Source organism: Acomys minous (assembly GCF_964271855.1).
Source record: "Acomys minous genome assembly, chromosome: 4".
NCBI lineage: Eukaryota > Metazoa > Chordata > Mammalia > Rodentia > Muridae > Acomys > Acomys minous.
Genome location: NC_140486.1, coordinates 46,917,532 through 46,941,517, shown reverse-complemented (window position 1 = coordinate 46,941,517; position 23,986 = coordinate 46,917,532). Strand labels below are relative to the sequence as shown.

The window sequence follows — 23,986 nt, the reverse complement described above, 5'->3', positions numbered from 1 at the left end:
GGAAGGTCCCCAAATCAAGGGCGGAAGGTGGGAGAGTAAAGCTGGGTCTGAAGCTCAGCTCTTGAAGTTCCTAAGTCAGTGAACCCTGAGGAGGTAGCCAGCCCTGCCCGCACCCTGCACTGCACCCCCAGGCTCCTTATCTGTGAGATGAGTAAGATAACCACACCTACTTTAGGGTCATTGGGATAAGTTGATATGAAAGTCTATTGGCCTACTCCAGAGTCTGGTATGTGATTGGCATGCCATGGGTGGCAGCCGCCATTGGTGGCAGTGTTCTTTTGCCATCTTCTCCCCACAGCTGCCGCTGCTTCTCCATCCCAGCCCAGCCTCCCTCCGTGGCTCATTCTTCATTTTCAAGTGGGCTCTCGTTTTGTAGATGCCTGGCAACTTGTACAGCAGGACCCCAGGACCTGATGTCTGCCACGGTACCATTTCTTTCCATTTTCAGAATCCCCGACCCAGCACAGTAGGTATGCAATACAATGCATGAGAATGAATCAGTCTGGTTTTCATGGGGTCTCGTGGACAAGATGGACGCAAGGTCATAAGGTCGCAGGGTTCAACATTAGATTCCAGGGTCCCCAGAATGCGAATACATAAAGGTAGAAATTGAAGTGGGCCAACGTCTAGTTCTGTAAGAGCTGGGCATGGGCTAGTCTGGTAACAGTAAAAAAAAGAAACAAATAACCCCCCCAAAAGCCTTAGAAATGTAATATTATTATTAATATAATTATTAAATATAACAATATAATAATATAATTATAAATGTAATAAATATAATATTATTAGGAAAGAACATATCTTTCTAATAATAGTTCTATCAGTCAATTTCTTAGATTCATATATTTTCTCAAGAAGAGTGTTTTTTGCCCATAGCAGATTATATACATGTCAAGACATACATGTGTTGTGACTCTTTGCATGACATAGCTCTATACACTGAATCAGGAGTACAGCTATCTTCAAGTCTTCTAAGAATTCGGAGATTTCCCCTTTGACCACTAGTGACTATATCAACCTGACAGTCACTCGGGACCAAGCCTCCGCACTCGAGGCTCACTTTTCCAGCACACTGAATGTGGAGACCTCTCTATACTGAGCATGTTACTCTATAGTATGGAAGATATTGTCAAAATAAATTAAGGAAGTGGTTCTAAGCCCCATGTTTTAGGAGCTAAATCACCATGGGAGATTAACATGAGTACATAATTCTCATAGGGAAAAATATGACATGGTATAAATAATTCATCTAGATGGTTTGCTTTGTTTCTCGAGACAGGATCTCCCTGGGTAGCCTACCGTGGCCTGGGACTCTCACCCTCCTGTCTTAGCCTCCCCAGTACTGATGTTAGAAGCATCCACTACCACTTCCTCCTGGCATCTAGGTTTTGTTTTGTTGCTTGTCTGTTTGTTGAAGGTCTCATATAACCCAGGCTGGCCTCAAACTTGCTATGTAATTGAGGCTGGCCTTGAGCTCCTGAGCCTCTTGCCTTTATCTCCCGAGTGCCCAGATTACTGACGTGTTCCACCATACCTGGTTTGATGTGGTGCTGGGGATTGAACCCAGAGATTCCTGCATGCTAGGTAAGCACGGTATAGACTGAGCTACACCTGTGGGCTCTAGTTTCAATAGGGGTCCTCACAGGCGCAGGTCAGGGTGGTTATCTGAGGAGTAAGGTAGCTTGAGCTGGTGTGTACACATGATTAGGGTCTCCAGACACGAAGAGTGGTAGGTGTGTTGGACAAAGGTCACTGTGTAGTAACAAAAAGCACCAGGGAAACATGAGGAAAAAGAGGAAACTGAGGCATTCAGTATTCCATGAGCATGTGGTAAGGGTGGGAAGATCATTTCTAGCCACAGTTTACATCCCAGGAGCGGTTTGACACCTCAACTTGGAAATGAACTAATTATCTCTATGTGGTGGAACCGTTGGCTCCCTAACCTCTCCTTTGCCCAATATTTTAACTCTCAGTAAATGTTCCCAGTGTCTCAGTCTCTAACAAAAAATTTCACCTCTTCTCATCCAACTCCTCAGCAAGTTCAGGCTCCGTCTGCCCTACCCTACCCTCTCCATGACTGCCACCATGGCCCAGGCAACCTGGTTTCGATCCCTGTGTGCCTGCATCAATTTTCTTGAGACAGTTTCTGTCCCTAGCTTGATCTAAGTGCTGAAGGTATAGCTCAGCGACGGGGCATGTGCCTTGTGTGCCTGGGCTCTCCCTGGCCCTGCATGCTCCTTCTCTGCTTGCCCACAGTGCTCCACCCTTACCACAGCGTTCTTTGCCTTCACCGATTGCATCTAGACAGTTGCTGTTTCCTTTGTCCTCAAAACACTATTCCCCGAACCCTAGATACTCTTTGTCCCTTAGATCACTTCTCGCTGGCCCCCTCATTGCTTAGATGTCAATTCTGAGGCCACTCCAACTGAAGGCTCTTCCTTGATTCTGAAGCTCCCAAGATGCCTCTGGTGACTTACAGGTGACTTGCAGGTAAGCATATTCAATGTCAGAAGCCGTGGTCCAGCAGACTGAAGAAATCCCGAGGAATAAATGTTATGAAGTTGGCAGACTGAGCTGCTCTGTCTGTGGGACAGAGAAGGGATGTTCCTCAGACTGAGCGACGCGTCTTTCTGAGGCCACAGAGCAGTCAAGAGGCAGTGAGCCTCACCATCTTGATGAAACAGCTGTGAAGCCAGCAAGGCCATTTGTGCGCCCATCTTTTTTCTGGATTGTTACTAACCTGGACACGGTTGCCTCCCTGTGTCTCAACACTTAGCTCACTCACATTTACCTCAGTAACTGCCACAGGCTCTCCTGGACCTTCTTGGGACATTGGCCCATTTAGGCGGTTTCTTTATACAAGGATCGTAAGCCAAGCGGACTTCAGGAACCACGCTCTCCTGTGCCTGCTTTACTCTCTAACCTTTTAAAACAACTGTTGATATTTCTGTTTCCTCTGAGCACAAACTTTGGGCAGAAAATGGGAGTTCCCATTTTCCTGCCTTCTCTTTGTTTTTACTCTTCAGGAGGAAGGACCGTTACTCCGTGTCCTTCCCTGTCCCGCAGACTGGCAGGTGCTGCTCCTGCAGTCTCCCCAGCTGTTTTGTGCATTCCTCTTCACGCCTCCTGATGGCCTTGTCCTTTGCATTTTCTCAACAAGGAGCTGTTTATGGCAGAGCTCTGTCATCTGTTCTTGCCTTCCTGAATGTTCACACACCTCTCCATTGATTTTTTTTTCTCTCTCACACATTTAACCTAGAACTCTTACATGCCCAATAAGTGATAACGGTGGATCACAAATGATTGCTTATTTGTGACAGCCCAGGCTGGCTTTGAATTTTTAACCCTTTACCTCTTTCTCCCAAGTGCTGAGATTATAGGTATCAACATACCTGGCATTCTGTAACTGTTCTTGCCCAAACTTTTTTGTTTGGTTGGTTGGTTTTATTTATTGCATGCCCTGCTCCCTGCCAGCACTGGGCCAGCATGTGGAACCCCAGGAGCCTGGGTCTGTCTGTATCTGGATGGACGTCCACTCCAACTCCAGAGGCGGGTGGTTCAACCTCAGTACATCTGCTCACTCCCTGTCCCCTCCACTTCCTTCTGCCTTGGATTTCCAGACAGTCAAAAATGGGTTCACATCAAATAAAGTTTGTTTTTCTTTAGTGCAGCTTTCCATTTATAGCTGGTCTTCTCTTGAAAGGCTCTGTCCTCCCCCCTCCCCTTTTTTGGGTATTCAGGATAAACTCTTGGATTAAAAAACATTTTTTTTTTTTTAAATCTTGTGGTCAGCCAGCTAACCAGTCATTCATTCAGAATGTCTCCAGAAAAGCTCGTGGTTACCTTTACAGACATTTAGGCTAATTTCCACGGCTACTGGGACCTCATGGCCTGGCGCCCACAGAGTCATGCAAACCACTGAACAGAAGCATTCGCCTAGCCTAGTAGGTCCTTCCCTGCAGGCTCAGCCTGGTAAAGCGGGAGGGTGAGACTGGTGCCAAGGGCACAGTCTGACGGGGTGGTAAGGCTCATCCATTCCGCACGGTGGATACAGAGGAAACAGTGAACTCAGGGACGTGAAGACCATCGTCGACCACACCCATTGGGGGTTTGGTGGCTGATTTTGCTGGCCTTTGGGGTTCAGCCACATTGGCCTTCCTCTGGCCCCTTAGCTATGGCTGTATTGCAAATGTGAAATGTCCCCGTTAGGCTCACGTGTCTAAACATTTGGTCCCCGGTGGGTGGCTCTGTCTTGAAAGGTTACGAATCTTCAGGTGAAGCCTTGCAAGAGGGAATGGGTCCCTTGGAGGCGGGTCTTGAGGTTTGCTAGCCGTGTCCCACCTCCTATTGGCTCTTTGCTCCCTGGCTGCTGACAGAACTCGATGGGCTCGCTTACACTCCTGCCACCTTGATGAACTGTACCCTGTTCTTAAGTCCCCAGCCAAGGCAACACCCGCCCCCCCCCCCTTAAGTTGTTTCTTGTCAGGCATTTGGGCACAGTGACCAGTAACTGATATAGTTACACTCTGTGCCTTTCTGCCACGTTTCCATTCTTCTGGTGCCTGGAACACTCTTCAAGCGAATTCATCCACTTTCTCCTGCCCTAGCCAGATGTGGCACTAAGGCAACACAGCGCGTCAGACCTCAGATTCTCCTTTTATTTGAGTGATTTTCCAATTAGCACCTGGCTGTCCCTCCAGACTGTAACTCTGCAGAAGTGCTCCCTGGTGTGGCAACCTCTCCAGGCTGCACCGAAATGTTTGCCATGTCTCATTCTAGGCCTGTGCCTTTCCTGAGCGAGGTGTCTAGGTCTTTTCCTAACGCAGTGCTCAGCTCAATAAATATTTGGTGAGTTGGACCGCATGAGCTGGCTTCAATTGAACAATGTGGCTTCAGAAAGGGCACCTGAAATATTGGAACTTTTGATGAAACAACCCTACAAACACACAGCCCTCTTCCAGATACCTTGGAAAGTAGAATGGTTTTAGGGAGAATGGTAGCTTTCTTTAAAAGCCAAGTTTACTGATGCCAAAGAGAGAGATAGCTCGCCCGCCGAGCTGTGGGCGGGGCTATCTTGCTTGGCCTCAGTGGGAGAGGATGTGCTTTGTCCTGATGGGACTTGTTGTGCTGGGGTGGGTTGGCGAGGCGGGGCTCCCTTTTCTGAGGAGTAGGGGAGGGGAATGGGAGAAAAGGGAGGGAGGGGGGACCAGGAAGAGAGGAGGGAGGTGGCGGTGATCAGATTATAAAGTGATTAGCTAAAATAAAAAAATAAAGAAAAAAGGAAATCAAAGGTTCACTGATGTTAGCGTTGGTTAGAGAGCTGGAGCTGCCTTCTATAAGCTGAAAAGTCAGACTCCTCCTGCCCCATAACCTGTAGGACTAGAGGTAGTGCAGTGGCACCTAAGGCCAGAAGAGGGCGCACCCAGACAAGAGTGCTCCTCTGGAGTGAGAGCCAGGGGTCCTTTGAACTTGGTCTTTTTTTTTTTTTTTTCCCTTTTTTTCTGTGGATGCTTTTGTGTTCTCTACAGGGAACAGAGAGGTTTTCCCCCACTCTGTGCCAAAGACAATCATCTTGTGGAAATATAACTAAGCTGATGACTTCACATGTTAAATACCAAATCCCAGGGATATTGTCATGTGCACAAAACATTTTAATGGACTTGAACCTTTGGTGGCAGTGAAATCTCTAAACAAATAAAATGCCACGCTCTTAGCAGTGTAAAAACACCAAAGGGAGGAGTCAGTGCCTCCTTCACATGGTGCTGGGGTGTAGAAGGTCGCTGCCCTGAGAAGGCAGGTGTTTGTTCTCTGTCCTTGACAGGCCGTTCCATCTGGGCCACGCTTATCAGGTTAATCAAGGTTATTTTTGCATAAACATATCACCTACAGCCTATACCTTGATTTAAAAGAAAACGGGACAGGCATCAAGTTGGGGTACTTTAAAATCCTTGTTTTCACACCATACAAGCTTTTTCAGGGTATATTTTTTCCCCTGCACTTTCCAGTCCCAGTCTTTCATGGGGGAGCAGACAAATTCAAGGAGCCCTTTTGGGAACCATACGCTTATGTGTAGGAATACAGTGGGCAAGGCCAGTGTTAAGAATTTCTCCTACAGAGCACCTCACACAAGTGCGCTAAGCTGCACCGTGAAAATCATGGCAGAGCTGCATGCAGGAGAAAAAAACAAAACAAAACACTGAAACTGTGGTGCGTCAGTAATAGAGTGATAGAGTAAGTTTTTATTTAGCCGAGCAAGTGATGGACACATATGAGCATCTAAGAGCAGAGAAAATGGAATCTTTAGAGCAGCAGTGTGGGATTATCTCATGACGCCTTTAGAAATTATCTGTATGTTTTCTAAACAGAGATCGGTATGGAGGGAAATCCGAAGAAATGAATTCCTCTGGGAAGTGGGATTCAACAGGTGAGGGGAACCAAACTTTAATTTTGTTACTTTCCACATCCGGCCCCTCTCTCCAAGGCATCTCCAACCCTGAGAAGTTCATTGATGTTTTCGGGTGCCTGACTCTTCCCACAGATCTGTTACCTTGCCTTTGCTGTTCTGGAAAGTCCTGCCAGCTGATGCAGTTTCCCCCAGGGCTCTCTTGCTTGCCTTCAGCTTCTCCTCTGAGCATCCCAGAAGAAGTCTGCACAGTTTTTTTTTCTTTTGATGGCTTCTGTTCCTTTAGCCGCTCTCTGAAGCGTGTCAGCTCTAGGCCCCTGTCCTGGTGGTGGTGGGGGCTCATCAGTGTGTATGTTCTCCCTGAGTGCCCTTGTCAACTCCAGAGACGACTAGAAGTCTCCCAGATTCTGTCCTGCCCCTCACGCCAGTCTCCCAGAGTCACAGCTCTGATGATTTCCAAGAAGCCTCACTAGGTTATGTGAGGGTCATGTGTGGTGGTGAGGTGGCGCATACCTTTAATCCCAGCATTCAGGAGACAGAGGCCAGCCTGGTCTACAAAGGGAGTCCAGGACAGCCAAGGCTACACAGAGAAACACTGTCTCAAAAAACAAACAAACAAAAAAGAAAGAAAGAAAGAAAGAAAGAACGAACGAAAATCCAGTAGCCACCAAGGACTCAACCCTAAAGAGGAGGGCAGCCCTGCCCAACCTGAGAACACCCCTTTGCCTTACCCCTTTGATTGATGGGAGTGAAGTGCTTGCAGAGTCTCTCACAGTGCAGATGTGGCCTCATTTCCGTCTCTGACTGTTCATGGGTATCTTGTCAGGACCTACAACATCTCGCTCCCTGCCATCACTGCTGTAGCTCAGGCCAGTGAAGGCTCAGCTTACCAGTGGGAGTTTCTACATTTTCTTCTTCTTCTTCTTATTCCTCTTGCCTTGTCCACAGCACTGCCAGCCTTTTCCTTGGAAACCACAGATCTGATCATGCCTTACCCTTGATCAGATTTCCACTTTTAGTTTTCATTGCCTAGAGGCCAAACCCAAACTTTGCAGCTCGGCTTGAATGAATACGGCAACTTTTATTTATTCAAGCAACAGACTAGGTACCAGAGATGAGTCAGGCCTTAGAGATAGATTCCTTTGTAATTAGCTGTGGTCCTTGCACTGAGGAGACCACAATGTAGCAGGGCTACACACACACACACACACACACACACACACACACACACACACACTTACACATTCACACACACATGCTTCATTATCATCAAAGAACAAAAGAACAGAAAGGAAGAAAGAAAAATAACATTGCATTTGAAAGGCATTCTCTTTGCTATCAAGGGTCCAAGCAGGAATAAAAAGTAGGACTGGCAGGCAAGATTCCTTAGAGAGTGACATGCACGCCAAGACCAGAAGGATGAAGGATGCTGAAAGCCACATTTCTAGTATCTGTATGCACTGTTTCTGCTCCTCAGGAGGAGCCTCCCGCCATGGCGGCAATGCCCGGCACAGAGTAAGTTAAAAACCTGTAAGACGAGAACCTGGACGGATGCGTGGGTGGACGGACACGAGTGAGTATGGTGACTTGTAGGAACAGTTACAAAGCCAACTGTGCTGAAGCCTTGTGACAGTATTGGCTTGTGTCCGTGGAAGATGGCTGAAATAAGCTCTCAGGCTCTCTACCACTGTGTGTGTGTGTGTGTGTGTGTGTGTGTGTGTGTGTGTGTGTGTGTATGTGTGTGAGAAATGAGCATGTGCTTTACAAAAGGAACATTTTTATATTTGTCTTCAAGGATCAGCTTACTTTGCTCTATGGGTAACATTTTTTTTTTTTAAATCAGAGAGAGAAGGTATACATAATAGCTAAGCACCCAGTCCCTTCAGATAGATCAAGTGCTGGCCCAATCTTTTACCTATATCCTGGGAAACCTTACCCAGGCCCCAGGTTCTATGTCCATGCACTATGTTCGGCTATGTCTGCTTGTAGGCGGTTGCTGAAAGGACTCAGGACACATGCGGAGAGCTGGCCTAGCATTTGGGATGAAGTGAGGCCTCAGAAGTCAGGCAGGCTTCTAGTGGTGGAGGCCTGATGTTTCTTTAAGTATGGCCTATCCAAATGCCCTCCAAATGGCTTTCTGAAATAATGGCCACCAGAGACAATGAAGATGCATATGTCAAGCTGGTTTTGCTGGTCAAAGAGGAAAGATTGCCCCCAAATCCCACCCCCCCACCCCACTTTAGAGTCTCCTTTGACTCCAGCTGTCCCTGAAAATGGCTGAGAACATCAACACTAATTGGACTTGTCATCTCATCAGCGAGGTGCAGGCGACTCGCTGCTGAGCCAGCTGGTAAAAATCAGACCCCAGGGCTCCCTGGATAACATGGCTGCTGTTTTTTGTACTTCAGGACACTAGGTGACTAAAACAAAACAAAACAACAACAACAACAACAACAACCCACCCAGCCTGTCATCCATCTTCTTAGGCCACAGTTGCCCCTCAGACTTCTCCAGCTTCGCCCTCCCTGGCCCACTCAGAGGTGATGAAAGAGAGGAGTGAGAGTCCCTCAGCCTCTCCAAGAGAGAAGAACTTGTCCCCTGTGAAGCTCCTCCAGGGCCCTTGCTCTAGACCTCAGCCCATTGCCTGTCTTGGTCGGCCCATTTCTTTGCCTTTATGACTCAAGCTGGGGCTGCTGGTCTTTCTTGGCTGTGTTGGGGGCGGAGGGCGGCTCCTTGGCTGACCAACTCTTTCTGGCTGTGGGCCTTTTCCTCCCCACCCAGGAGGTCTGCCCCTGACCCTACTGTAGGGTCACCCCACAGCGGCCTCTGGCTCACATTGTGTGGGAATAGTATCAGCGTACAGTCACTCACTAGCTGATGTACTGGTTTACCCTCAGCACTTCCTGTGACCCACAGTTCAGTATAGCGTTATCTTCAGTGTGCCCCCAACTCATTGGATGGTTGAAGAGCTAAAGATGACCCCCATCACATTTCTTCTACAGCCTCATCCTTGGTTCTAAACCTCAGAGGCGAATGGTCATTGCCCTTCCCACCGCCCTCATAGTGGCCGGAACTCCAGTTTGTGCCTGTCAGGCCTCATCCCCACCGTTGTCATGTAATCACCTGAGCTGAGTGCAGAGCCCACAGGTCTAGGCTGAGCCAACTGTCTTTGTTTTGTGCCCCCCCCTTTCTTCCATGGTGCCAGGGATAAGCCTGCCATCTTAGCCTCTGAGAGGGTTGGGACACAGCTTATAAGCAATGGAATGGAGGAACGGTAAAAGCTCACTGCTTCATCTTGGCAGGTGAAGACCCGATACCCTGCAAGTATTTTTTGCCACGAACCCCTGTCAGGACCCACCTCGCAAACATAACTCAGACACTCTCATTGACACATACAAAGATGCCTGGCATCGTTAGCCACTGGGGAAATGCAAGATCCAAAGCCCTGTGACACGTCATACCTGCGAAGAGGGCATCAAGGAAAAAGGTAGCCGACAACAAGTGTTGACCAGGATGTGGAGCAAATGGGGCTCTCATACAGTGCTGTCGATGAGTACAAAATAGTGTGGCCACTTTGGAAAAGGTAGGTAGTCCCTCAAACAGTGAAGGGTGCGGGTTAGTATATGAGCCAACAGTCCTACACCTAAGTATATACCCAAGAGAAGGGAAGGCCCATACTCACATAAAATGAGTCTGCTAATGTTAGTAGAATTACTCATTGGAACCAAGAAGTGCCTTCATGTGCTGGATTAGTCAGCCATCAAATGGAGCTAAGTTCTGCTACATGCTACAGCATGATGAGCTGTGGGGTGAAAGACACCAGTCACGTGTGGAAGAATTCCATGTATATGAGATGGCCGGATAGACAAACCCATGGAAACAGAAAGCAGATTGGGTATTGCCAGGGAGTAAAGGAATTTTAAAAAAGTAGGAAATAGCTGCTAGTAGGTATATCTTTTTGAAAATGTCCCCAGATTAGATAGTGGCAATAATTGCATAATTCTACAAATGTATTTGAAAGCCACTGAATTGCATACTTTATATTGGTGAATTGTAATTTGTAAATATAGGTAAAACATACAAAGATATGTAATATGTCTCTAGAAAGGAGCTTTTGAAAATCACCAATCTATCTACCTCTCTCTCTCTCTCTCTCTCTCTCTCTCTCTCTCTCTCTCTCTCTCTCTCCACACACACACACACACACACACACACACACACACACTCCTAGCTTTCTGTTATTTCAGTACTTTGGGGCAGGGAATGGAGCCAGGCTAGCACAGTGCATGCCTAGCATGCGTAAGGCCCTGGGTTCAGTCCCTGGCACTACATGAACTAGCAGAGCATTTTAATCCCAGCACTCAGGAGCTACAAAGTCAGCCTTTGGTCAAGGGGTGTCTGAGATCCACCAGGGACACATGAGACCCTGGCTCAAAAGCTTTTTTTAAAAGGTTGTCCCTAAGCCAGGTGTAGTAGCACACACCTTTAATCCCAGCACTCGGGAGGCAGAGGTAGGAGGATCGATGTGAGTTCGAGGCCAGCCTAGTCTACAAAGTGAGTCCAGAACAGCCAAAGCTACAAAGAGAAACCCTATCTCGAGCACACACACCCCCCACACCAAAAAAGACTGTCTCTAATACACTTTGAACAGTCCAGCCTTAGATAGGTAACAATATAATCACTTAAAAAATGACATCTTCTTCTAGAAGGCAAGCTTCAAGAAGCCGGAGACTTTTGTTTTATCTTTTGTTATGTTTACCATGCTTAACACAAGACTCAGCTCACAATACGGTTTCTATAAATTCTCATGGAGTGAAAGGCACCTTCATGGAGCTCCAGTCTTAAGTAGATAGTCTCAGTGGTGACTGGGAACTCCTTTTATTTCTTCTTTTTCTTCCTCCTCCTCCTCCTCCTCCTCTTCTTCTTCTTTTTAAATTCATGCTGAGGGTTCTGGGATGGACTCCTTGTGTACATTAGAAAAATGCTGTACCACTGAGCTGCACCCCGCTCGTCAGCACGTGAATTCAGCACATGCTTTCAGAGGCCTGTGGGGCCTCTGCAGAGTGTGAATGCAATGGGCATCTCTGTGCCCCCCCCCCAGGGGACTTACAACCTACAAGACCTAGTGGAGTCTGCACTTCAATGTTACAAAGGTAATAGCCACAAGGCTTGGAAGCATTTTGGGATGGCGAGTGTCTCAGAGTTCCTCCTGGTGGGATCATGCAGGGGAGTTTTGAGCTGAGTATGGTAAGAATAGGTTCTGAAGGGAGGGGCTGAGCGAAGAGAAGGCCAGTGGAGGAGGGAGAGGCCATTTCCAATACAAAGGCCTGGCCAGCTTGGAAGTGTTTCCAAGCCTTGGTTTTATTGTCTTTCTGCAGCAGGGAGTAAAATCAGGATCCAGGGTGCCAACTCCCATTCCTCATCTTGGGGGAGGCTTTGAGAGAGGTGTGGTAGGAAAGGGTGACTCAGTGGCCGGGGAGGGAGGGAATAAGAGTGTCTGAAGGAGATGGGGGAGACTTGATTGGATAATTACCCTTCTCACCATGGAAACCTGGGGAAGGGGAGCCGAAAGGTCAAGGCGGCAGAAGGTGAAGTCAGAATGATGACAGGAGTTGGAAGCCAAGAGGGGCCAGTCTGCGTGTGACCCATAGTCAATGGGGGAGTTCAAGGGGCCACAAAGAGCGCAAGAGGGCGTGTCCAGTTGCCTTCCCTCACACAGACATCTCTTCTTTGCACCCCTCTCTCACCCCATATTTCATCTTAACAGGCAGGGATTCTAGGGAACTTTTCATGAGATGGAGGTGGGAATGGGCCAGGAAGTGATTAAGACATGAATAAGGCTTTGGAAGAAGGCAGGGAGATGCCGAAGGGTTAAGTTGACGAGGGCGATGGGAGGAGGAGGCAGGGAAGATGTGGGAAGGATGAGGTCAAAGGTCAAGGATGATGCTGTAAAGTCTGGCACAAATCACAAAGAGAGGTTTGGGAAATAAAGAGATGGGTCAGAAAAAGAAAGACCTATCCCAACCAGGCCTATGAACCATAGCTAACGAACCTAGAACCAGAGCTCTAAGGTCTTCTTGCAGAAGTTGCCTGACTCCACAACCTGTGGACAGATGTATAAATCCCAGGGAGCCTGAGATAAAAATGAGCCTAGGCACAAGTGAGCCGGGATGGGAAAGGATGCCGCACAACAGGGTTTCCTTTTTCCTACAGTTCGGTGGTTGCTTTGTGGTTTCTGTTTGTGAAGCCTAGGAGGAACAAATGACGGTGTGGCTTAATGGTTAGGGCGGAGAGTTCGGGCAAAGGATAGATGCAGATTCTGTGGGTGCAGACTCCACTGTGCTCAGCTTTGTGTCTTCTCCTGCATAAGCGGAGGAGACAGTGGAGGGGTATTGTTGGGGTGGTGTGGAAGTAGAGGCCAGGCTCCTGACCCAGTAGGGTGCCCAACCTTTCATCACCTCAGACATACAGATTGTAAGTAGGTTGGCATCGCTATAGTCAGGATGTGAGACCGCTTCTCAGTGGCTCACAAAAGGATTTTGTAACTTATAGCCCTTTAGGTCTGGTCAGAGGTGGAAAAAGGCATCCAGTAAGCAGTAGCTGTTTGGTGCATGGTGCTGTAGATGAGCACTGTCAGTTCCTGATGGGTAGGAGCTGAGGTCCTGATGTCTTGAGTGCATTACAACTTTCTGTGAGAAATGGGGTTAGGTGATGTCACCTCTTTTTTTGTTTGTTTTTGTTTTTGTTTGCTTTTTGAGACAGGGTTTCTTTGTGTAGCTTTGGCTGACCTGGACTCGCTTTGTAGATCAGGCTGGCCTCGAACTCACAGACATCTGCCTGCCTCTGCCTCCCTAGTGCTAGGATTACAGGTGTGCACCACTATACACATGTACTGTCTTTTCTAACTGTCCCGTTTCACGGCATGGAAACCAACATCAGGAAGTCAGACCCCCAATTAACCTTTGTGAGGGGATATCTACGCTGCATGGAAGGTAATAAAAGTCTGATTTTGTTGAATGCAGGTCATCTGGAACCTCAACCCATGGTCCTGATAGAAAGGACTGGCTCTCTACGCCCCTGGGAGGCCATGGAGCTAGAATGTAACTGATGGTCTGAGGGGCATGTCAGAAAAAGTCTCATCTTTTCAGTATTGTTTCTGGTCCTTAGAGTATCCCATGATGCATTGTGCACAGCATAACTCTTCACAGAGACCCCCTGCAGCATGGCATCAGCAAGTCAGGAAAGCATGGTATGCTATATGAAACCAGACAACATCAATCACTCATTTGTCAGTCAGTCTGTCTGTCTGTCTGTGTATCTTCTAGTGTGTCTTCTAACACCACGGCACTTAGGATGAGCTGTGTCATACAGAGTAGCATATAAAGATGCCCACATGGCCGGAAAGCCAAGCTCAAGCCAAGGACAGAAACAGCAAATCTCTTTCCATTGCTAAGTGGAGCCATCTGCTGGATAACTGGTAAGGAACGAAGGTTTATTTAGCCAATGATTCTGGAGGTCCAAGGTCAAGGGGTCACGTTTAGTGGGGACTGCCTTCTTGTCTCAGAGTTTTTGGCAGCACAAGGCATCAGATGGCAAGGAGACCATAACAGAGTCAGAACAGAGTGATGGCTTAAAAAAAAAAACCTGCCCTGAGGCTAGTGAGTTGTCTCATACCGTAAAGGCTCTTGCTACCCAGCCTATGGCCTGAATTCAGTTCCCAGGACCTACATGGTACAAGGAGAGAATTAACTGTTGCAAGTTGTTGTTCTCTGACATCTACACATGTGCTGTGGCATGTGTTAGTATGTGTGTATGGATAGGTGCACATATATAAATAAGTAAGTAAATAAATGTAAAAACTGCAAAAGAAAAGGAAAGCCCTACCCTGGAGGCAAGGATTAAGCTCAGGTGGTAGAGGACATTCCCGGCATGTGTGAGGTCCTGGGTTCAACCCTCAGCACTGCCCAGCCCAGGTGAGTGGCATATGCCTGTCATCCCAGGCAGGAAGGTAAGAAACTCAAAGTCATTGTCCTTGGATACATAGTGGGTTTGAGAACAATTTCCATTAAAGATTATCTCAAAAAAGAAAAAAATAGAAAGAAAGAAAGAAAAGGAAGGAAGGAAGGAAAAAAGAAAGAAAATGGAAAGGGGGAAAAAAAACCCAAATTTTAAACAAACCTTGAAGACAACACAAGAACTCATTATGTCATGAGGCTGTTCTAGGCGCTCATGACCCAGCCACCTCCCCTCGAGCCTCCCTGGTCCCAGCTCTGGATATCTTAAAATGGAGATGCTGTTTTAACATGAGAGTTGGTACAGACATTTAGATAGACTACAGCTGCTACCGGCTTCTTAGTCCCTCACAGACTGAAGGGGCAAAGAAGGGAGAGAGGCAGACTTGGCTATCTTATCCACCAACAGATATGGCGGGCTTGAGGAGCCCTGAGGAGCTTAGGCTCTGGGCTCTATCCTCCAGCCTTCACCTCTTCATGCCTCAGGAAGAAAGGGAGGGAGCGCCCTGGCTGGCCTGCCGGCGGCCGTCTGCATACAGCTCTGCCACTCTTTGCCCTTTCTTAACTTTTCAACCCAACTGCCCTTCTGGCCCTGCTCCCACTGACTTGGGATGCCGCAGAGGGCCACCCACCCACGCGTGCTCACAAAAGCAATCCTGTCTGGATCTGAGCAGGGTAACACAGAGCGACAGGCCTGGGAGCCACACCACGCTCCTCTGAGAGGAGGCTGGCAGGGCTAGTCAGGAGGAAAGAAGAGGCAATGCCTTGTTACATCCAGCCTCTCACCCAGACAGAGCAGCTACGTGAAACCCTGGGTCCAAGTAGGACTCTGTATGATGGGTCGTGTCACTGTCCAAATCAAACTAGACCCAGAGAGTCTAAACTAACTACACCACCATCTGAATCTTTTGTGGTAAACCAATTCAAGATGTTTACTTTTCCATTGGCAACTGTTGCCCTTGTATCCTGGACCAGTGGTTCTCAGCCTGTGGGTCATGACCCCTCTGGGGGAAGGGCTCAAACAACCCTTTCATGGGGTCACCTAAGACTATCAGAAAACACAGATGCTTACATTATGATTCACAACAGTAGCAAAATTATGAAGTAGCAACAAAATAATTGTATAGTTGGGGGGGGGGTGGTCACCATATGAGGAAGTGTATTAAAGGGTTGCAGCATTAGGAAGGCTGAGCGTGACCTAAATAATAAGTGCAAGAGAAGCGATGGGCACTAACAGTGGCACTTAACAAGTCTCAGTGGCTGTGACTGACAGCATGACGTCAGAAAGGCTGCCCTGGCTTTCCCTGTCCTGTCAGGGAGCCACCCTGTGGAGGCTGTTATGAACAAGAAACCTGGCTAGACACAGCAAGAGAACAGCCATGGGCTTCAATGGGAAGCTTCCGGGATTTAAATCCACAAAGGCAGATGCCCGTTCTTGGCTTCCGTCACTGCATCTGTAAGCAACCGTAGCCCCTACTCTTTGTGCTTATTATCCATCTTCAAGAGGGGCAGTCCTGCCAGTGCCTGCCTTGTAAAGGAAACACACATTGCAGAATTGCATCTTACAGCCGCTATTTTTGTTGTTACCAACGCTTCAGGAGAAATAATATCGTCTCAGGGTCTTTGAGAGTGTGTGAGAAGTTAAATCACAGACACAGTATCAGGCTCTGCTAAGTGCTATGAGGCCAGAGCCAGGAGCCAAGGATGTAGGGTAGGCAGCTTTTGTGGAAACAAGGTGTCTCTGCCGGAAGGACAAACGAGCTCTGCATGTGTGAGAACAGAATAAAGGAATCCCGTGAATGAAGGCTCATGGGAAGGTGGAGGGCATCTCCCCAGCCCGAGGCCATTAACCAGAGGGCCTCACAGGGATGTCCAGGATGAGATTGACATTAGGTCACAGAGGACCTCAAGTGATGTCAGTTCAGTGAACTTAGACTGTCCCCTGCCTTAGTGTTGTTTATGGTTTGTCTTTTCCAAGCTGTAATAGTCTAAGGGGGAAAAAAAACCCATTATGTTGTGCTTATTTTGTTAAGGCATGTACTTGTGTGAGCAGATGTGCATTGTGTGCATTTGTGCATGTGTGCCCATGTGCATGCATTTGGTGAGAGGGGGCTTCGCTGGCCATCTTGTCTCAATGATAAGCTAGGGTTTGTCACTGAGTGCACTGACTAAGATCCACTTAGTCTATCCCCTCTCCGTGCCCCCCCTCCCCCCCCCATGCTAGAGTTACAAAAGCATGTGAGCATGCCCCCTGGCTTTTTAAAATGTGGGTTTTAGAGATCAAATTCAAGTTCTCATCTTTGTGCAGGAGGCATTGTAGCCACCAAGCCATCTCCCTCGCCCCAAGAAAAGCCATTTTGTCATTGGTTATCCTGCACTGTGGTTTCTTACACACAGCAGGCACTCAGCCAGCACCAGCCAAGCACATACCCAGGGTGTGTAGCCGTACAGTCGGATATGCTATCTTGATTTTTTTTTTTTTTTTAGCAGACATGGCTACACAGGCTAAGACTTTGGAACCATTCCCGTAGCTAGACAGAAATGGGAAAGCTTGGCCTGGCCGTCGACAGTGCTTCATCACACACAGTGCCTGCAGTGGTGTTTTCAAGAAATCCCTCCACAGTTCCGCCACGACACGTCCCAAGAGCTATGATTTAGAGGAGAAAAGTTCTCTGCATTCAACTGCCAAACTCAGATTGCACCTGCTCGCTTTAATCATCTGTCAGCCTCTGGCCCTCCCGACAGGGTCCGCCAGTGTTTAGATTAAATGAGTACTCTGTTTCACCTCTTTGCAGTTTGCTGTTGGTAAGAAAAGTGTCTGCCTGGGCTATGCCTCCAGTGCAGCCCACTGAGTATCTGCCATGCGCTGGTCAGCATCACAAACTAGTCTGTTCACAAACTAGGCACAGTGCCAACATGGGTGACGTTAGCTCTTCCCGTGGTCTGCGAGGCAGAGCTGGTTATTTCTGGATTGTTCTATAAAACAGAGATAGGTTTAGGATGGATCTGGACAGCCTTGCTTCCCCCCAGTTTATTTGTTTAGCGTTTGAGGATAGACAGTTATAAAACACAGCTGGCTCCGTGGGAAGGGAGGCTGTGCTCTTTGTGCAGCTGTGAACAACTGAATTAAACTTAGCTCTAATCCAGACAACCCAGTTCTTGGTAAGGAAGGAAAAAAGAGCCACTATCTTGAACGCTTTAAGTTTTGGCATCTTCCCCGCCCCCCAATCCCAAATGAGGAAAAGGAACAATAAAGATATGGGTATTTTGAGTGGTTTTACAATTCATTTTCCTTGGTTCTCACAGAAAAGGATGGGAAGTTGTTTTCCAAATCCCTTCCCCAGCTGGGCGGTGGTGGCACACACCTTTAATCCCAGCACTCGGGAGGCAGAGGCTGGCGGATCACTGTTTTAGGCCAGCCTGGTCTACAAAGCGAGCCCAGGACAGGCATGGCTACACAGAGAAACCCTGTCTTGAAAAACCAAACCCAAAAACCAAAAACAAACAAACAAACAAAAAACAACCAACCAAACAAACAAAAAGACACCAAATCTCTTCCCCTTTACAAATTACTCTAACCCACATCCTTCTCATTGGTTCACAGGGACCAGAAGTTCCGAGGAAGGTTTGTATGTGGCCACATAGCTGTCAAGGGACCTAACTTCAGGACCCATAGTTGAGTCCCAATTGGGATTTTTCCTAACTTGCCGCATTGTGGCAGAATTACACCAAAAACATAATCAAAAGGTAAGTAATGTGTGCACTTGTGTTTTTATGGCGGGTGTGTGGGGTGCAGGTGTGCCTTGGGCGGAGGTCAGAGGACAGCTTTCAGGGGTCATTTCATTTCTTCCGCCATCTGGGTCTGGGGATCTAACGCAGGTTGTCATGTTTGGCAGCAGGTGCTTTTAACCCAAAACCCATCTTGCTGGCCTCCCTCAAGACTTTTCTGTCCATATGTTAAAACATTTGGTAGTGCAGGTGGGATGTGTCTCAGTGGTAGAATGCTTACTAGCTTATACAGGCCCATGGCAAGGTCAGTCTCCAACACAGCAAGAGAAAGACACACATGCACATGCACGCGCACACACACACATGTTAAAAAAAAGCACACACAAAAATCCGTAACTTCGGGGCTGGAGAGATGGCTCAGAGGTTAAGAGAACCCCGCCTCCTCTTCCAAAGGTCCTGAGTTCAATTCCCAGAAACCACATGGTGGCTCACAGCCATCTATAAGCCCTCTTCTGGCCTGCAGGTGTACATGCAGGCAGAACACTGTATACGTAATAAATAAATAAATAAATCTTTAAAACTCCATTTTAAAAAATCCATAACTTCTTTAAGAATGACAGAGTTGAGCTGAGTCTGGTGGTGATATAATCCTTTTAGCTACTCAGGAGACTGAGGCAGGGGGATCACACATTCAAGACCTATCTGGGCACTTTAGTTTAAGAAGTGAAAAGAGGACGAGGAATGTACCTCAGCAGTAAAGCAATTGCCTAAAAGACTGTAGGTTTAAGCTGCACTAACACACACACACACACACACACACACACACACACACACACACACACGCGCGCGCGCACACACACACACACACTTACATATGGCATGCGCGAGCACATGCATGCATACACACACAAGTGCATTTGTCTTATTTGGCTTCACACCCCTTCCGAAGATGTAGAGGACAGAGACGGTACCATGGTGTAAAGAGAATAGAATTTCCACACCTTCCAGAAGACTCAAAGGGCCAGTGTTGGACGAAAGCTTACTGTGCTTACAAAGCTAGTAAAGATACCAGCTGTGGGCAGTGGGCTAGCTAGAGCAGACAGATTCTTCTCAGCACTTGTGATGTGGGAGCTGGGTGTGTCTTCATTCCATCTTATGATGGTGGGATACAGTTCTGCCAGCCTTTGGAGGAAAACATGCAGTGACTCCCAAATTGGAGCTGCCAGCCTGTTCCCAGGATGGCCCTTCTGGCCTGTCTCTCGTACCTCTCTTCAGGTTTCTGATCGCCTTGTTGGGTCTGTTCTCCTGCCAGAGGCCAAATGATGGCTTAAACCACCATTGTCACCTCTTGCCTCCAAGTGTCCAATGACTCCATAGTGTCAACTCTGTGTGGCTTCAAGGGCCTATATCATCTGCTCATTTCAAACCTTCCAGATTTACCTGGAGCACTCGCCCCGCCTCGGTCTCTGAGCTTTCTGCTGTGTTCCAGAACACACTGAGCTGGCCCCACCTCAGGAGGAGGAGAGTCTGTCTGCTTCCTCTTGAGCTCTGCCTCCATTACCTCCCAGAACATTCGCTTCTCTGCCCTGTTTATCACAGTCTCCCCAGGCCAAGGCTTCCTCGTTGCTTTTCCAACACAGACCTGTCACAGTCTCTGCTATTGTCACTAGTCTCTTCTTTGGCACACCTGCGTGTGTGTGTGTGTGTGTGTGTGTGTGTGTGTGTGTGTGTATGTGTGTGTGTTCTTTCTTTTACCCTGCCCTTGTCTCTGCTACATTAGGATGTAAATGCCCTGAGAACTGCTCAACCCTTGTAGCCTGTGCAGGTTCCCCAGGAAAGTACATACTAAATAAATGTGAAAAGAGAGGATGCGAGGGGACAGGGAAAAAGGCCCTGGGAAGAGGGCTGTCTTTCCAGGCAGCCCTGTTTGCTGTGGATAGAGGCAGCGTGTCTTGTTCGGTCCTAGCATTACAGTGCAGGTTAAAAATAGCAGCTCCTGGGTGGAGTGAGGAGAGAGAGGATGGGGAGAGATAATGAACAACAGAAGCGGCCAGTGCAGCCCGGCAGGATGTGAGGCTGGCCAGGAAGAACAGGCTCTGGATACAGGGAAACATTGTCAGGGCTGCCACCACTGACAAACGGACAGCTCTCTGGTATTTACCAGAAGTCCCTCCCTCCAGCTGCAGTCTATAAGATGTTTCCTTAAATTGTGTGTGTGTGTGTGTGTGTGTGTGTCTGTCTGTCTGTCTGTCTGTCTATATGTACTATGTGTATGCACACAAGTTTGTGTGTGTTCAGGGAAGTGCGCAAGTGTACGTGTGTGTGCATACACAAGAGGAGGCTAGGTATCCGCACTGGTTTCCTCAATCACTCTCCACCTGAAAAAAAAATTTTTTTTTTTTTGAGACAAAGTCTCTCACTCGCCTTGCTCACCTTGGAGCTCACTGACCGGGCAGGACTAGGCAGCCAGTGAATGCCAGGGATCCTTCTGTCTCCACCCACATCCCCACCCACCAGCCCACTTCCGCATCCTGCCACTGTGTTGGGGTTACAAATGTGCTCTTTCGTACCTTCTACAATGGTGCTGGGGATCCAAATCAAGGCAGGCACTTTATTGGTAGAGCCATCACCACAGCCCATAAGGCTCATTAAATAAGCAAAACAAACAAAGCAAAACAAAACTCACTATGTATCCAGGCAGATCTCAAACCCACAACCTCTGTCTCAGCCTCCTAAGTGCTAGGATTACATGTAAGTGCCGCCTTGCCTGATGAAAAGACCTCATGTCACCAGTTCAAGATAGATTTCCATCTTACAGCCAAGACGTGTTAAAAGATTTTTTTTTCCAAGACAGTTCCCAGAACAGAGGTCCCCACAGCCCTCATCTGAGTGTTGAATAGTGTGAAGGAGAGACGTGATGAGGCCTTCCTTGGCCCATCCTTCTCCTGACCTCCCCCAGGGCCCATCCAGCGTGGGATCCAAACCTCCCACCCAGCACAGTAGGCCCAGGCCAGCTACCCCAAGGTGAAGCCGCCCTCCAAAGGCTTGGCTCGGTCTCAGGCTGCGTAAGGCAGGGAGGGTCAGGTCAATGGGTCACTAGAAACAACTGGGACATTGCCTTAGAAACGCCCTCCCTCCCTGCTTGCTCGCACTGTGCGCCTCTGGATCCACCCAGATCCAGCTGTGTATTAAACCCTCAGGCCTCAGTGGGAGGTGGGGGGGAGTATCAGGAAGGGCCAAAGTGGGACTGGAGGGGTTCCAGCTTCCTTTTGGGAGAGCATCACTCTTCAGCGAGCAGCTGTCTAAAGTCCCCGGAGAGCAGCCCCGGTTTGAATCCATATTACTTCGTGGGCCTCAGGGGTAAAAGATGAGCTGAGTGGGGCGTGGGTGCTGCCAGCATCTCCTCCTCCAGATCTCAGCCTGGACCCCTTCCCAGACTCCATCTCTTTAAGCTGCTTCGGAAGCCAAGTGATGTGCTCATGGTCACCTGGTGCAAGGCAAGCAATTCTCAGGCCACTGAGACATTGATCACACCACCGGCTGTTTCCATAGCCACAACTCTGGGATGCCACAGGGCAGGCCAGGGAATTGAACACATCCGTAGAGACAGCTGTGCTTTGCTTCCTGTATCACCTCTAGTCTGACTATAGCCCCCCCTCCTTAGCCCTCCCCCAGCCCCGTCCAGGCTTTCTCACAGAGAGGGAAGCAGAAAGAACAGCTCCTTAGCTAGAGTCAGTAGGAGGGAGGGCAGAGCACCAGGCACGCGGTGGCTGTAGAATCTGCCACTATCAGCAGCCCCTGGGGTCCTTGGCACCCTTCTCCAAGTGATCTGAACCCAACACCAACCTCAGGGGACATTGAGCACAATTTTGGGGGAGGCCCTGCATGGACGAATTATGGTTTCTGAGGTAGGAAGCCCAAAGCCTTTGTGTGCATAGGACAAAAGGAACAAAAGCCTGGGAGTCCGTAGTCATTGTTGGGGACTTCTACAGGCCTGTGCCAAACAGGTAACCTGCATCTGCTCAGGGCTTCCGCCTTCAGCACTTTAGAGGGCTCATGCTTGCTGGTTCCAGGTTCCTCACATGAGGAATAATCCAGAATGATAATCTTCTCTTTCAGGGGACTTGGGGCAGGGCTACCAGAATCAGCAGGGAGGGGGACGCCTTCACAGGGTCTGTACTACTGCTGCTGCTACTACTACTACTACTACTATATTTACTTTTTTAAAAAGTTCATATGAAGAGTTACAGAAACCTTAGCCAGACTGCAGATTCTGTCAGCAGCAATAACAGTTCACATTTCCTTGAGGGGATGTTAGCTGCTGTCTATGCATTGTGTACTAAAGCATGTGGGTGTTGTCTCAGGCACCTAACCCCCTGGGATGGGAACAGCTGACACTGAGGCAGCATGGACAGGCACAATGAATTTCACCTGTGTTAGCTCACAGACTCCTGGCAAGAGCTGTAAAGATATGTGCTGTTTCTTTAATAGGGCCTGACACGTTATCTAACCTGACTGGGAACACACAGCTACGGAGTGCCGGATCCAGAATTTGAACCCAGACCATTTTACCCTATAGCCTCTGTCACTGACCACTATGCTACACACTCGGGCACCTCAGGCTCCAGAAAGATGGGTAAGAGCCATGTGTGGCAGCTTATGCCTTTAATCCCAGCACTTGGGAGGCACAGGCAGGCGGATCACTGTGGGTTCGAGACCAGCCTGGTCTACAAAGTGAGTCTAGGACAGCCAGGGCTACAGAGAGAGAGACCTTGGCTCGAAAAACAAAACAAAAACAAAAACAAAAACAAAAAAGATGGGTAAGAATGGAAGCCATCAGAAAACTTCCTGACCTACTCAGAGCCTGATGGTGTTTTGCTTCCCCCCCAACTAGCCTGGGAGAATGAGAATTAATGTTCATGCTAGCTGCATGAAAATTTCAGAGTTGGGAAGAACTTTTGAAAGATGCCGTTTTGAGCCTAACCTGCACCTACCATTTAGAAAGTCCCTCTACCAGACATAATAATTGAACCGAAGGAAGAAGACTGTGCCTTGTCACTTTCTCCAAAAAGCCAGGCCAGCCAGCGTGTGACTCTGAGATCTCAGGACAAAGCTCTGTAGCATTTGTTCCCAACTCCCTGCCCCTGCTGCGTCAGACTCTCACAGGGATTCTGATGATGGCACAAGGAAAGTGGCACCTTCTAGAAGTCCTTTCTTCTTCTAGTGCACCTGGCACATGCTGGGTGATGAATATGCGCCACTTCCCCCATCAACCTGGGGAAAGCCCAACCCCTGTATCCTCTTTGGAACTTGGTGTCACTCACTTGCTTTAGATGCCTCTTAGGTGTGAGGCTACTCATCTCTATGTGAACAGCACACCTAGGATGGGCTTTGATCTGCCTAAGTCGGCGGCTGGCAACCTTCCTGATGCTGGGACCCTTTAGTACAGTTCCTCGCGTTGTAGTGGTCCCCACCCACAAAATTACTTTCATTGCTACTCCAAATTCCCCTACTCTTGTGGAATGTAAATACTTGGCATTTCCAATGGTCTTAGGCAACCTCTGTGGAAAGCTCATTTGACTCTAAGGCAGTCACGACCCATAGATGATCTAAAGTGTCTCTGTAGCGATGACACCAAGGCAGCCAAACCAGAGCAGCTGAGAACTGCCAGGCCCTGGGCTCAGGTTTCACAGCTTCACCCTCAGATGCAAGGAAGTTGTAAGGACAGAAGAGCGTGGGCTGAGCACTCACTGTTGCCCCAGGCCTTGACTCACGGACTCCCAAGATGCAGTGATTTGCTCATTGCTGGTCATCTGGCTACTGAGCTGCTACTCTGTGGCTA

The 23,986-nt window shown here is 48.4% G+C and overlaps 1 protein-coding gene and 1 long non-coding RNA gene across 4 annotated transcripts in view; one reads left to right on the top strand and one right to left on the bottom strand.

Moving 5' to 3' along the window:
• Positions 1–23,986, bottom strand: part of FGF1 (fibroblast growth factor 1) — a 96,900-nt gene that overhangs the window by 49,725 nt on the left and 23,189 nt on the right. The window lies entirely within an intron of this gene.
• LOC311596673 overlaps positions 1–23,986 on the top strand; it is a 153,749-nt gene that overhangs the window by 114,789 nt on the left and 14,974 nt on the right. Inside the window, exon 3 of the long non-coding RNA XR_014778922.1 lies at positions 18,020–18,162. This is a non-coding gene — a long non-coding RNA (uncharacterized lncRNA). The remainder of the gene's footprint in view (positions 1–18,019; positions 18,163–23,986) is intronic.